Below are 14165 nucleotides of genomic sequence, written 5' to 3'. Positions count from 1 at the left end.
TTGAATCAGTACTTCGACTTTTACCAGAGTAGTTTTGAACACAAGTATCTGTACTTCTAATGGAGTATCATGTCTGATTCTTTTCCCTCCGAACACCTGATAACACAACCAGTGTTAATTGATATTGCTGTGAAAACTTTCCCCTCAAACAACTGTATTTAATTCAAATGTTAACTGCATACAGAGAGAACACATCTTTTATTCATGTCCTTGAAAATGGATTAGGACACATGCTGATGACATGATAATTAGAAGAAGTAGAAAAAAAAGTAGCTTGTGGAAGGAAATCCTTCTAAAATCAGCCCGTTAGAAAGTCTGGAGAGGCTCACCTTGGTGTGAGTGTAGGCGAAGCCATCGGGGTTGGTCACGATCTCCAGGAAGATGTCCATCTTGTCGAGGATGGCGGTGAGAGTGGGGTCACGTCCGTAATCGCTCACAATCTACACACAGAAATGTCAAGAACATTCAGTGTCAGCTGTTATGTCATGTCTGCGGATTTTCACCAACCGATTCTATAGATTGTATAAGAGAAAGTTGAGATAAGAAAAGGAATAAAGTGTTTGCGTGAGGTCTGTACTGATAACAGTAATTGTCGTAAAGAGAGGCGGGGTCAATGGGGATTTACGGCTGTTGTAAAGTGTGTGTTGCAGAGCACGTTCTAGCAGTAAACAACACAAACCTGATAGTCATTTGTGAGACTCTTATTTACCACACAACAACAATACATGGTACCAGGAATTACTGAACACACGATAAGGACATACTACGACGATGGAGGGAATAAAACCGCCCGGTCATCTGCAGCTGGATGGGAATGTGGATGAAAACTGGCGATCCTTCAAGCAACGTTTTCTTCTCAACCTCACGGCAATTGGCGCCTCGTCTAATTCAGGAGAACGTAATGTAGGTTTGTTGCTGACAGTGGCTGGGCCGCAGGCTATTGAGGTGTATAATACGTTCACATTTCCGAAGGATGAGGAAGTAGATGATCTGGACATGGTGCTGGGACTTTTTGATAACTACTGCACACCCCGAAAAAATGAAGTTTATGAAAGATATGTTTTTCGCGCTCAAGCACAAACATGCAACTTTGGAGAACTTAAGGACTCAATGATACGTGATCAAGTCATGTTTGGCATATATGACAAGCGGGTGAGAGAAAAAATGCTGAGCGACAGTAACCTCACTTTGGAAGGCGCCGTGAAACTTTGTCAGGCAAGTGAACTTTCTGCCATGCACGCCAAAACTTTTGGACAGAGCAACACCGCAGCTACTGCCACGAGTACAATGGCAATGGGTTTGAGTCTGCCGAGTGCCTTAAGACTGCAGACAGTGCGGTAACAGACATGCAGCCTGGCAGTGTCCGGCATACGGTAAAACTTGTACAAAATGTGGAGGCAGGAACCACTTTGCTAAGATGTGCCTTGGGGGGGGGGGATCTGAAAGTAAAAAGACTGCTGTTGACACAGAAGAGGCGCTCTTTATTGGAACAGTGCAAGTGACTCAAAACAGGCTGTGGATGGAACGAATGTGCATACAGTGGAACTACAGAGTGAAGTGTGGATAGCTCCTCTGCTGGTAAATAACACCATAGTTCCTTTCAAGCTTGACACAGGGGCCAAGGCAAACCTAATAAGCTGGAGGGATGAACAGAATCTCAAGGTGAGACCCAAGATATTGAACAAAACAGTGGCTCTGAAGGCATATAATGGACAGAGCATAGAGACAAAAGGAACATGCAGGCCAACAATTAAGCACAAGAACCACCTTCATCATGTGATGTTCACTGTTATACCTGACGGACACGAGACATTATTGGGGGATAAAGCATGTGTGGATTTGGGCTTGGTTAAACGAGTCTATGCCATCAATGAAATGGCAAATGTGCAAAGTGCCCCACTAAGCAGTACAGATCTGTCTCACGACTCCATAATACACAAATATGCAGATGTATTTCAGGGTTTTGGAGCACTGCCTTTCACATACTCCATCAAACTGAGAGAGGATGCGCAACCTGTGATCCACGCACCCAGAAGAGTCCCAGTAGCTCTCCGCGACAGACTGAAGACAGAAATAGACCGCATGGTGAGCCTGGCTGTCATAACGAGGGTAGAAGAGCCGACTGGGTAAATTCTATGGTCTGTGTCAACTCAAAGAAAAACCACAAACTCCGTGTTTGCATGGACCCAAAGGACCTTGATGCTAACATTAAAAGAGAACACTATCAGATACCAAAAAGAGAGAAAATAATTAGCGAAATGACAGGAGCAAAATACTTTTCTAAGATGGATGCCTCACATGGTTTCTGGCAACTGAAGATCGACGAGGAGAGTGCCAAGCTGTGCACCTTTAATACTCCATTTGGCAGGTACTCATACCAACGTTTGCCCTTTGGAATTAGTTCTGCCCCAGTAACCATCCTGTCAAGGGCTGCGCCCCCCCATTTGCCCCCGCTCCCCTCGAAATATTTATGGATTAAAAACTATAACAAATATAGAACAAATTGACATTAACACTGAGACATTAACAATCAATCATCTGAAGAAATATTGTTTATAACGTTCCTATGGTGATTGGTTTTTTTTTTTCCTGTGTCGTGCGATTTGATTGGCTGGTTTGCACGCAGACGGCAGGCTGAATTTGACGTTCACGTTAGCGGTGGTTGATGCATAGTGGCTAGTTAGCGATTGTGTCAACAGAGCGAAATGGACCGATTTGTGATAGCCAAAAATCGAATAAGAGTGGACGATGGTGGTGGTGATTTACGGACGCAGGACAGAGTGATGACGGACTTGGAGGATGAGGATGAAAGCGAGGATGACGAAGGGGCGGTAGTAGGTGAGGAGAACAGAGAAAAGAGGAGGAGGGGAGAGGAGAAGAGAGAAAGACAGCATTGGAGAGCGAGTGAAGCAGAGTTTAGAGGACAAGAAGGGAGGAAGAGGAGAGGAAGACAGGAGTGGGGAGTGAGTGAGGAGGAGTTTAGAGGAGAGGAAGACAGGAGTGGAGAGTGAGGAGGAGGAGTTTAGAGGAGAGGAAGACAGGACTGGAGAGTGAGGAGGAGGAGTTTAGAGGAGAGGAAGACAGGACTGGAGAGTGAGGAGGAGGAGTTTAGAGGAGAGGAAGAGGAGGAAGACAGGAGTGGAGAGTGAAGGAGAGGAGAACAGAAGGAGAGAGAAAACATATTTAGTGAGTTAAGAGACAAATCGCACATTTCAGGTCACATGGAATGGATCTATGTCCAAACCCTATTCTCTGGACACAGGTGTCCCTCAAGGCTCAGTATTAGGACCGCTTCTGTTCTCACTATACACCAGATCACTAGGTTCTGTTATCACATCGCATGGATTCGCCTACCATTGCTACGCAGATGACACCCAGCTGTTCCTCTCTTTTCCCCCGTTCTCTGACACTCACATTGCAACTCGCATCTCGAGCTGTCTGGCTGACATCTCTGTCTGGACAACTGCACATCACCTCAAGCTTAACCTGAATAAAACCGAACTCCTCTTCATCCCAGGGAAAGACTGCCCTCGCATGGACCTGTCGGTCACTGTTGAGGGCATCACAGTATTGCCGTCGTCAACTGCGAGGAACCTGGGTGTAATCCTCGATGACCAACTATCCTGCACCCCCAACATCACTGCTGTGGCCCGATCCTGCAGATTTGCCCTCTACAATATCCGCAGGATTCGGACCTTCCTCACAAAGGATGCAACGCAACTCTTGGTCCAAGCACTGGTCATCTCCCGCCTTGACTACTGCAACTCTCTCCTGGCCGGACTCCCGGCCTCTGCGATTAAACCACTGCAGCGTATCCAGAACGCTGCAGCACGCCTTATCTTCAATCTACCCAAATTCTCCCATGTGACCCCCCTCCTCCGTGACCTCCACTGGCTCCCTGTTGCAGCACGCATCCAATTCAAGACGATGACACTGGCCTTCAGGGCCATCAATGGAACAGCACCCATCTACCTTCAAACACTGGTCAAACCTCATGCCCCGAAGCGAGCACTTCGCTCCTCTATTTCAGCTGGCCGGCTGGTACCACCATCGCTGAAATCAAACAAATGTCGCTCAGCAAAGTCCAGACTCTTCTCTGTTCTGGCGCCTCAGTGGTGGAACGAACTCCCGACTAATGTCTGGACAGCAGAGTCATTTGCCATCTTCCGAAAAAGGCTCAAGACTCACCTGTTCAGACTTCACCTCGACTCTACATAGCATGACCCACTAACACCCCCCCCCCCCCCCAAAATTATCACTGAGCAATGTTTTATTACATTTTTGTATTCAGCATAAAATATTATGCAGGACTACTTTTTTATAGAATAAATATTTTATTTTTTCACCTTTCAGAAGAATACAGATAGTCTCACTCGCATTATTGCATGTTTATTTAATGGATATAGAATTTTAGTTGCAAGTTACTGAATCGAATCGTGGTTTACAGAATCAAATCGAATCGTTACAAATAAAACAAATCGTCCTCTAATCGCCAACTACTGTATCGTTAATCGAATCGAATCGCTGTGAAGCCAAAGATTCACACCCCTACCAGCATCACATCAAGAGCTGTGATAAGTCAGCTGAAGGCATTTTTTTTCCAGGCAGGGCATCCCACTAACTCTGGTTTCTGACAATGGTCCTGCCTATGCCAGTCATGAGTTTCGGGTGTTTGTTTCTGAGTATGAGTTCAATCATGTAACCTCCAGTCCTAGTTATCCGCAGGCCAACGGAAAGGCTGAGAAAGGAGTACAGATTGTGAAAAGACTATTTTTTTAGATTGTGAAAAGACTATTTTTTTACTACTACTATTAAAACAGGCAGCGCATGTCATACAGAGCAGCCCCGCTGGAAAGTGGCAAGTCACCAGCTGAGCTGTTGCTGGGGCACAAGATCCGTACTCGACTGCCCAGTCACATCACACACATACCTGAACACAGAGATGAGGTGTGGGCAGAGAAAGCCAGAAGACTACAACAGAAACAAAAGGCATGTCATGATCGCACAGCCACTGCTCTAGAGCCACTACAGGAAAAGGATGTAGTCCGCATGGAGGGACCTGGGTCATGGGACAGAAGAGCTGTTGTTTTGCCACAGGTTGCTCCCAGGTCATACAATGTCATGACAGAGGATGACCTGAGGCTGGAGAACAGGCTAAACAAGCAGGGAATAAGAGCAAGGGTGCAAAGAGATGATGGACACGATAGTGATATTGTAATAGAAGTCCCGTGCCATGCAGATGTGATGGTAAGGGACACATCCAAGATGATGCAGCAGTCTATGCAGCTACGCAAGTCAGAGCGGACCAGAAAGCCTGTGGTTAAACTGGACCTGTAGTTGGGGATACAGAGACTGTAACAGTAATTGACTCTTGGGCATGGGTAGTGTTCATAATTTACCTGCTATGTTTCAAAAGGAGTGTTCATAAATCACATGCAGATGTTTTAACGGTGCAGCTTATGCTGCTTGTTTCTACTGTATATGCCTTTTCTTGCTGTTGATTCAAAAGGAGTGTTCATAAGTTACATAGAGATGTTTTAAAGGTGCAGATTATACTGCTTGTTTCTATATGCCTACTGTTCTCTTTATGACAAGCTCTGTCGTATATATTTGTATTCATGAAGGGGGACGATGTACTGATAACAGTAATTGTCGTAAAGAGAGGCGGGTCAATGGGGATTTACGGCTGCTGTAAAGTGTGTGTTGCAGAGCACGTTCTAGCGGTAAACAACACAAACCTGATAGTCATTTGTGAGACTCTTATTTACCACACAATAACTGTTATAAGAATTTTGTATAGCCTCATGTCTTGGGGTTTTCTTTGTTCGGGTTACAGCTTTATGTGTTGAACTGTTTTTTACTTTAGTATCCCCATGGCTGACCTAAATGTTATCAGAGGCCTGGTAGTCATGATGTCTAGTTCTGCATGAAGATTAACTGTCAATGACGCATCATCTCCTGTGCCTTTAAAAGACTCAAGTCACAACAGTGATTGGAGCACTTCCTCTGTAGCATCCTCACACAATGTTGCATTGTAACTGCTCCTCTTGTACAAGATTAAAGTCAGACGTCGACTTTACTTATGTCTCCGATCTCCTCGAAAAATGTATTTGTTTACGAGAAAATTCTTTTAACATTTGGCGCCCAACGTGGGGCCCAATATCTGTTTCTCTTCTCCAACTACCGGACCTCAACACTGAGCAAGGCGGGCCCGGCTGTAGAGGAGAGCAGTGACGGGGTCCGAAACGAAGGAGGAATCTGAGGCATCAAAAACAAATCGGGCCAACATAAAAATTCCTGAGTGGGGGTTGTTTTCACCATTTGGTAAAACTACCGAGATCTAGGATCTAGGATCTCGAAGACTTATCACAGAGAGGTGGAAGAACAAGATAATTCAGAAAAACATCAGCTTTTTAGTATTAATGAGCAAAATTATGTGTGCCTGCCCATAATTGTTAACCAAAAGCACTAGCCTAACTAGCCTGCAAGCAAAGCTAATCAGGTGGGCTAATCTGGTCCCAGGGCAGAAACCATTGGTTCTAAGTTTTGTCTGAAGGCAGGTGAATTCCTCCTGGTCTCAAGGCAGAAGGAGTAGCCTGATTCTAAGGCAGAACTGTAGATGTTTAGGCTCTTCTGGTTCCAGGGCTGGAGTAACATTCTCCTGGTCCCAGGGCTGAGTGGCCTAAATCATTACTTGTCTGGGGTCATTTTAGTCTCTTCTGGTCCCAGGGCTGAAGTAACATTCTCCTGGTCCCAGGGCTGAGTGGCCTAAATCATTACTTGTCTGGGGTCATTTTAGTCTCTTCTGGTCCCAGAGCTGAAGTAACATTCTCCTGGTCCCAGGGCTGAGTAGCGTAAATCATTACTTGTCTGGGGTCATTTTAGTCTCTTCTGGTCCCAGAGCTGAAGTAACATTCTCCTGGTCCCAGGGCTGAGTGGCCTAAATCATTACTTGTCTGGTGTCATTTTAGTCTCTTCTGGTCCCAGAGCTGAAGTAACATTCTCCTGGTCCCAGGGCTGAGTGGCCTAAATAATTATGTTGTTGCCTGACCGAATACTGTGTGTTTAACAGAAAACCATGTGAATGAAAGAAAGCTGTTTGGCAAGACCTTGGGTCTTCTGCTTCATAGAGTCCATTACATATACGTATCCAATTTACTGCTTCAGGAGAAATGCATGTTTTTAATTTTTGTCTTTTCTCTTTGCCTGTTAAAGGAAACCAAGCCAAATGGACAGTAAGTTATTCAATACTAATTTTACTACTACTTTTCTTTCTAATCTGTTACTCGTCATCATCTCCACATATAATGATATAATTTGCATTTACATCCGGTCAGGTGGGCACCTGCAGGTACTTTTTATAGTCTGTGTTTTAAGAACGATCATACACATGGGAAACATAAGGTCCTGTGCCCGATCTAGCCCTTGGAAAGTTTTAATCTGGCTCCTGGGCACTTGCAATGGGCCAATGATGAGGCTGTAGACTATCAAGAATCTGTGAAACACTGAAATGCTGGGACTACTGTAACATGAAACATCATTCGCATGGCGTTCAACCCCACACAACTATAAATTGTACAATATGTGGCCCACGACTTGTCTCATCATAGAACTTGTGGCTAAAACTGTTAACCCATATGCTCGAGCTGCCTGTTGCCTGGATTACATTTGTGTAATTAGCCTCTGTTATGTGACATATTTTTGGGACTTTTGTTCACCCATGCAGACTTGGAAACATTGAAGTCCCAAGGACTCCAAGCCCAAGATGTCCTGGGTACAATTGGGCCATTTAGAATTTTCATGGGCAGTTTGGAGGCCCTTGTAGGCCCATTCAAGCTCCCTGATGAGGTAAAAGAAAAAAATAAGAAAAATTTAAAATAATAATCATTCTCCTCTTCCCCTTCTTGGCTATATATGTCAGCCTTTCACTTCACCTTGACTACATTGTGATGATTTGCATTATATATACTAGGGGTTTCACGACTACCAATTTTAACTAGTTGACATTTTTTTCAAAATATTTGTCGACTAGTCGTTATGTAACAAAGACACACAAAGAAGGGTTCTTCTCAACAATGAAAACTGTATTGCAGATTTCAAACATTCCACTGTAACACATGTAAAACTATACATGATTACATTTGAAAAGAAAAATAAATAGCCTAGCGATGTGGCTTTTATAAACAAAAGAACAACAAAATCAAAGAGATACCGGTGGCTCAAGTGTCGGCTGGCACCCGGTTTATAACGCTAGAACACAGCATTACATTGTGTTGTTAAATAAGAAAAGTAACTGGACTCACCAAATTACAGCCAAAACGCCATGGTGGTAACAAAAAAAACAAAACAATTCAATCCACTGCGTAACACTTTAGCCTACTACTTTTGCCGCTGCATCTCAGCGCCACGGTCAGCACTCCCCGCAGTAGCCATCAATTTGTTCACGACTAGTTGACTGTTGCCTACAGCGCCGACTAGTGGTGAAGGTAGTCGACTAGTCGACTAGTTGGTGAAACCCCTAATATATACTATTTATATACATATGTATATAGTTATGGTATTACATTTATGTATTACTTCCCCAGGTTATGGATGCCCTATTCACCATAATCAGCAGGGTAATCCATACCTTTATAATTCTCTCTCTTTCTCTCTCTCTCTCTCTCTCACACACACACACACACACACACACACACACACACACACACACACACACACACACACACATCAAATACGGTATAACATGATTCTATGACTTAAACCATTTCCCTCCCTCACTTAGAACCAGCCTGGGTCAGAGGCCATAAATAGTCAGGCCATGCGCCTGATTTTGGAGGGGAGCTCCAGGGCCAGGAGTACCTATTTTTTAAAAGTAAGACTTAGTACGTTTTAGGATATATTTTAGTACCACAACAATACATTGGGCCCAAGTTCAGGGATTGTATTGGAAATCGGATATTGCATTTGTTTCGGCCGCCAGAGGTGATTGGACGGGCTAAACAAATGCACATACCAGAATGTCGATACCCTCCCCAAACTTGGGCCCCTTATGTGTTAAATTCTAAGTTTGTTCTTCCTCAGAAAAACATTCTTCAAGAAGCCAGGGTCATCTTCGGGCCCTACCTGGTGCGAGAGTGCCACTGGACCCTCTTTGTAGGTTGCAGAAAGAAACGAAATAGCACCACACTATATTTGTTGCTGTTGTGCCATTGTCATTTATGTTGTTTGAGTTGTTAGTGCTTCAAATTCTGAAAGAATTTAAGTTATTTTCAACACAGTCATTTGGAGATTGGTTGAAATTGTCATTTAACCTTTTCTCTTATGTTTTCCCATTTTCTGTATAGCATTGCAATTTGAAAGAGGGAATAGTGACATTTATTGACTCCTTGGGGGAACAACCTCAGCAGTACTCCAAAATCATGGAAAATTGGAGGTACATGGATTTTGTATTGCTCTATAAAATGTGATAATGAAAATTCAGCAGAGATCTCCTTCACAATTCTTTTCTCTAAACAGCTTATTTGCTGCTAGCAGAGGCTGCCCAGGGCCCTTCAGGATCTCGAAAAGGGACCACGACATTGAAACGGACTCGGTCTCATGTGGAGTCTTCGCCATCCTGGTACAATTTGGTCATTTTCTGCAATACTGTTGTCTTTTGAAAATACATTTAGTTTTCACTTTAAATCAACACCATGGAGTTTTTCAACTTGACTTACAATAGGTTTACATTAGGTGACATGTCTGTCATCGCCTGACGGGGTATGTATTGCTTTTGCTGGCACTACGGAATTTCGGGGTTCAGGTAGTAACCCGCTTACAAAAAGAACTACAAAATTCGACTGCTTTACAGCTTACACCAATTCCTACGTCCTCTCCCATTTCCTCAAATTCGGATTCTGGAGCCTAGAGCTAGCGTGTGTATGTCATGGCTGAAACAGTTGAACAGTGAAATCGAAGAAGGTAAATGTGTTGTAGGAGGAGACTAAGAAAAGAAAAAGGGAGAGAAATTTTACATGGCGTTGCTTTAACTAAAGCAATTTGAATGAAAATTGCAGATCAAATATCAATGGATCTTGGACATGGACACAGTGCTACCTTCGGCACATGATACAGGAGTCATGATCGTATCATTATTAAAGGGGCACCATTATCTTTTCTTGTAATATAGTCTCTTTCCCAAAATTCCCATATCTTGTTGCCCTGTTCCTCAAGGTTCAATGTTATTATAAGTAATGCTATTTCTTTTAAATGTCTTTATATAATATTCCTTTTTCAGTTTGCAGAGATGATCCTTCAGGGACAACAAGGGCACCTTAAATGCCTCCCCATCTCCCAAGAGCATGAGCGACTTGGGACTGTTATTTAATTCCCTTAGTAAGTAGTAGGCATGTGTACAGTATGGGTGCTCCTTATTGAGCTCTGCTTGCTACCTGTGGTTGCCTGCATTAAGTTCAAGGCAATGATGAGTTGGTAGCTTTAACTTGTAGATTCGGAGGATGCCATACATGCTATTTATTTATGATCTTTCTCAGAAGGATGAGGTGAATACACTGTCTTGGTTCTACTACTTGAAATAAGCATGCAGAACAGATATCAACATTTTCATGATTATTATTTTCATTTTGCAACATTATAATAGCATTCAAATAGCATTACGTAACATTATGTTCATTTCTTTTAGATACAAAGAAGCTGAACTGGAACCTGATCTTCCACAGACTGGGAAACTCATGGTATTGGGGTTGGGCTGTTCCAGAGTGGTGGTTTTAATGTTCCCATTTTTCTTCTTGCATTGTCCTGTATTCATTGTTTTCTTCTTATTTCAGTTTCCGTTGGTTCATCACAGCGTAATAATGGGGTAAAGTTTTGTCAGCTTTACTTATTTATTTAGCACATTTTACTTACTGTAATCTGTGTGCCCTTGAGGTAACTGTCTTTAATTCTCTCAGAGTGCACGTCCACCAGCTGCAGACTCAGGGGAAGCTAACAGAGCAAAGATACAAGATGGCGGTAATGCGGGTAGGTGTTATGTTTGATGTTTAATAAGAATAATAATTGACCAACTTCGAGAAACTAACATGCCACAAGTGATAGGCCAATACATCGTCTGGCCGATATTTGTATTTTTTTACGTATAGGCATCAGCCGATGTGTGGGCTGGTTCGCTGATATTACTTTCAGGCATGACTACTAGAAAAGCGTCCACAGGCAGCTCTGTGTGGCTGGAGACACTGCAGTCCACATGCAGACCATGCATTGCCCCTCCCCCGAATTGAGACTTGTAACATTTGTTATCATTGTATCATTTTTATGATGCAAATTGAGGGAGAAAAAGCAGTATCGGCTCAAGAAAAATGGCAGCCTGCATCAGTCATCAGCTAAGGCTGATGAAAAAAAAATCGGTATCAGCATCGGCCCTAAATAATCCTAATCGGTCGATCCCTAGCCTCAAGTAAACATAACACACACGCACGCACATGTACACACATCTGCACACACACACACACACACACACAGGTTTGTGATAGACATGCTGTTTAACGGCATGTTGTTTCTGTTTCTGTATCTACAGCAGAGACACTGGGTGCAGTCTAATAGTCTTTTTTGCTTAGGAAGGTTCCTAACTGAAGAAGTGACCTGGAAGTAAACAAGTGGCCGCCAAGATAAGAGCCGTTCAGATTCTCTAAATGCAAAGGAAAGGAGCTCCAATGCTTCCTTTCAGAGCTCCTTTAGCATAGGATGCAACGGACCTTCCTATACGAAAGGAAAGGAGATCACGCCGACCCACAATTCTTTGCGAGAGCAACATTTAAAGTGCCGCACACTTCGGCCGTTCATGAAAACAAACGATATGTGCATTTGCATATTTAACAATGACTTTCATGCAGACATATAGTAATTGGAATTGTGTTGATTAATGTGTGTGGCCAGTGATAATAATTTAATGATATTTTTATTTTATGTTACAAACTTTACAAAAACGAAACTAAAAACACAAATTAAATGTAAATACAGCCAACGGTCAAACAGGAAGGAGGAGCTGCTGGACCTGAAGCCAGTCAGTGAACCAGCTGCTTATAAAACCAACATGTGGAGAAGTGGACGACGCTCTTTTTGTAGTCCATTATTGTAGTTTCTCCAGCGCAGATGCACGTCAATCACTGGTGCCGATCATCAGCTGTCAATCATCAGCAGCATTATAATGACGTAGCTTAGTGAAAGTCTGGTCGGATTCTCTGAGCACCGCGGTCGACTTTTCCTAAATCCTTTTGAGTTCTCCTCTCGCCTTTCCTTAACCCCGTGACGTTTTCCCCAGAGGTCAAGGAATAGGAGTTAGGACCTTATTTTTTGACTATTCGACTGCACCCAATAACAGAAGTAGCACCTCATGCGATCATGTATCTAAGCAAGTCTGTTGGCTAACTGGGTTTCTGGGACATATTGTTACATTACATTGTTTCTGTTTATATACCAACAGAAGCAGAGACCACAACCAAAACAATAGCCGAGACCACAGCAGTGTCACTTTCTGAAGACGGTATGGAGACAACCCCTCCCAACACACACAGACACACACACACACACACACACACTCTTTTCATTTGCATACTGTAACCATGCTAGAATGACAACTAGTCAATAAAGTTTCACAAGGATTTCCTCAACGACACATGCATTCTCTTTACAAATAAGACTTTGTTTCCTTCATTTGACAAATGTACTTATTGTAAGTCGCTTTGGACAAAAGCGTCTGCTAAATGACCTAAATGTAAATGTAAGACTTCATTGGAGAGGGAAATTAACAAGTTTTACACTGCAGTTACAATGCTAATTTTACATTTCACATTTTAACTTCTATAGTGTGTATGTTTGAGGTGGAGAGTGTTCTCCGAATCTCAGATGGCACTAAAGCCAAGAGGTAACTCATCTGCCATTACCTTCAATATTTTTACACTTACTACATTTTGTTCGAAAATAATGAAAAGCTAGGATTACTAATTGTGTACAAGTTTGTCAAATATTGTCACCGATATTTCAGATTTTGTGTGAGTGCAGAGGAAATAAGGAGGAGATGCTCTCCTCAAGAGTGTTTCTCTGCGAATGCCGTTGTGGCATATTTAAGGAAGGGCAAGGGACAGAAAGGGAAACTCATGGCTCGATTAAAAGAGGTCAACGTGGAGCCATGTCCTCGTATAAGGCTGTCCACAACCATGACAAAGTTGTGCGAAGGTAACTGTTAGTATAAGTAGCGGATAAGTATAAGTAGCCATGGTAAAATGTAAGATTTTATGATTGGAGAAGTTTGGATTAAGGAATCCAAATAGAATCATTATTGGATTGACTCTTCCAACTCATAGCTGTGACCCTGTTCTTTATTTTTCCCCTTGTTTTGGTGTTCATGCCAACCAAAAGACAGTCTATACCAGCAGTAAAGAGCACGCTGTAGGTGCACGAACAAATCCATTTCTAATAAGCAATAGATGAGCAAAAGAGCAATAGATGGTTCACATTTTGCACATTTTCATCTTTTTGAGGCTTAAAGGTTTTATCAGCGATTCTGAGTGTACAGTATGTCCTAATATGTCAATGTGATCCGCTAGCTCTCAATTCCTTACATTTAATATATTCTCTTCTCTTGCGTGTCCTGTTGGTTCCTCAGGCAAAACATATAATTGAGTCATATCAGACATGTGTCTGCTAGGAAATGTGAATATAAACGCAAACAGGATCGCTGATAAAACATTTGTTATAAGCCATGTTTGCAGAGTTTTGAAATTCAACCTCCAGAAATTGCCTATACTACAGTCTTTATTTTTATACTTTCATTTTAAAGACAGATTTGCCATTGAAATTTATCATCAGAGATGAGATTTGTATCTTTGTGTACCAAGAAAGTATGAGGCAACTTCCTCAGTGCACACAAGCAATGCACTGTATTGTAATTCTCACACATTTCTTCTCTCTCCCTCTTTTGATTCTCCAACCATCTCATGTACTCCTCTCATATACATTTTGAAAATATAGCTTGAATACTAACAATATAAACACATTTGATACTTTTCTCTGACTGAAAAGAAGCTTCATAATTCACGGGGCTCCACTCTTTATCACAATGCTGTCCTAACATACTATAACATTTACTGTACATTTGCAGGAGGACTCTG

General features: G+C 42.6%; 1 long non-coding RNA gene across 1 annotated transcript in view; it reads right to left on the bottom strand.

The window, feature by feature from the left end:
• Positions 1 to 349: 349 nt before the first annotated feature.
• Positions 350 to 14165, bottom strand: part of LOC311018986 — a 37971-nt gene continuing 24155 nt past the window's right edge. The window contains exons 2-3 of the long non-coding RNA XR_014597770.1: positions 3911 to 4053; positions 350 to 440 (exon numbers count right to left, since the gene is read on the bottom strand). This is a non-coding gene — a long non-coding RNA (uncharacterized lncRNA). The remainder of the gene's footprint in view (positions 441 to 3910; positions 4054 to 14165) is intronic.

Source organism: Eutrigla gurnardus (genome assembly GCF_963514095.1).
Source record: "Eutrigla gurnardus genome assembly, chromosome: 9".
Lineage (NCBI taxonomy): Eukaryota > Metazoa > Chordata > Actinopteri > Perciformes > Triglidae > Eutrigla > Eutrigla gurnardus.
The sequence above is the reverse complement of the archived record's forward strand: the minus strand, read 5'-3'. Positions and strand labels throughout refer to the sequence as shown.